Raw genomic sequence first — 1,922 nt, 5'->3', positions numbered from 1 at the left:
GTCTTTGCAGCGGGAGAATATGCACCTGCGTGAGCAAGTCCAAGCCTTGAACGAGGAAGTGGCGGTGTTAAAGGGGAAACTTGGTGGGCGGCAGAACGGGCATGGAGGCGTTGCCGAGTCGCAGGGGAAAGAAGCCGAACGCGCCTTATTGGTAGCCCATCCACCCACTTCCCAAGTCGTGGCACTGGAAGCACAGCTACAAGCGTCGCAGTCGGAGAAGAAATATTTCCAGGCTTTGATCGAGGAGAAACAGGGCGTCATTGCTCGGTTGCAAAAACGCGTGGGAGAGCAAGACAAGACCCCCCATGCCTCGGCGGGCCTCGGGTCTCGGATGGGCCCATGGCCCGGCGGCTTTGACGATGGTGGAGAGGGGAGAGGCGCCAGAGAGGAGAGGCTTGCAAGGGCTGCCACAGAGGCCGTGGCGGAAGTAAGCCAAGGTGCCCACGGGGAGGGCGGGAAAGCGGGCGGGAGGAGTGTGGAAGCCCCTTATGTCGCAGGGAGGAATGCGGGTACCCGCGAGCAAGTCGAGCCTGTTGATGTCAGGACCTTCGAGTCGCGAGCCGAGTCCATGATCTGCCCGCCCTTGCCCATCGTGGGCGTCGGCCGAGAAGGAGCAACGGGAGGAGGGACCGACCCAGGGCGGGGGGGAGGGCGGGAGGGAGGAAGGGGGGAAGGAGACAGGGCACACGAGCTCTTGTCGTTGGAGGGAAGGGACGTTCTGACCGACGAATTATACGAGGAGATGCAACGGCATAAATACAACCATCCCCGCCTCATAATCCGCGCCTGTTTGGACTGCCTCGTTCCGTTGTTTAAGGTGCCTTCAACCGCGGGAGCCTTGGCGGATTTTCGCGCCTTTTTTGAAGGGCAAAGGTCGATCCACACACGGGCAGAGGAGGTGTTGGGAAACCTGCGGAAGGGTGAGGGGATGAGTGCGCCGGAGCTGGACTGCCTGCAACGGATTTTTGAAGTGGTGGTGCCACCGGCTGCCCGGGTACCAAGGGAGGAAGGGGTGATGAGATTGGAAGGAGAGGGGCAGAGGGACGAGGAGGTTCGGAGGGGCGGGAGTGCCCAAGCCGGGGTGCGGCGTCGGCGGAAGGATTTCATGCGGGAACTGGTGACGGCCATGAACGCCTTCCACGGGATAAAAAACAAAAAGCCCGACCTGGCGTACATGTGTGCCCGGGCAGGGGTGGAAGCGCGGGGTTTGGACACGGTGGAAGCCTTGCAAAGCGGATTGAAGGACCACGTCGCCCTCCAACAGGCATTCGTCCAGATTTGTGCGGCCATGCCTCCGGGACAGCTGTCGTGCAACCGTCGGTACGTGGCCCGAAAATTGTTCGAGTTTTGCGGGTTGGATGCGAGTGTCTTGGTGGCGAAGAAAGGTTTGCAAGGGCGGAAGCCCCCGAGCCGGAAGGGAATGCGGAGTGGAGAAGGAGGAGGAGGGAGGAAGAGGAAGGTAGAGGCGGTGGAGGAATTGGTGCGTGTGGACCGGCCACGACGGCAGCGCAAACGGCGGCGATGGTGGGGAGAGGAGGAGGAGGAGGAAGGGGAGGAGGAGGAGGAGGAGGAGGGACGGAAGGAGGGCAAAGGGGAGAGGAAGGGGAGGGAGGGAGGGAGGGAGGACGAGGACGAGGAGGAGAGCCTGCGAATTTCGACAGCGAGCGAGGATGAGATGGAGGAGGAAGAGGAGGACGAGGAGATGACGGTGGCGGAGGAGGTGGGAGAGGAGATTCGGGAGGAGGAGGAGGAGAAAAAGGAGGAGGAGGAGGAGGAGGGAGGGCAAATGCGAGAAAGGGAGGAGGGAACGGAGCCAAGCCGGGTGAAGGACGCCGGAGGTGAGCGAGGAGGGGCCATGGCCGGGGGGGAGGGAGGGAAGAGAGAGGAGGGGGAAAACGAGGAGAGAGGAAACGTGGTGGGAC

Source organism: Nannochloropsis gaditana (genome assembly GCF_000240725.1).
Source record: "Nannochloropsis gaditana CCMP526 unplaced genomic scaffold scaffold801, whole genome shotgun sequence".
Classification (NCBI taxonomy): Eukaryota; class Eustigmatophyceae; order Eustigmatales; family Monodopsidaceae; genus Microchloropsis; species Microchloropsis gaditana.
The sequence above is the reverse complement of the archived record's forward strand: the minus strand, read 5'-3'. Positions refer to the sequence as shown.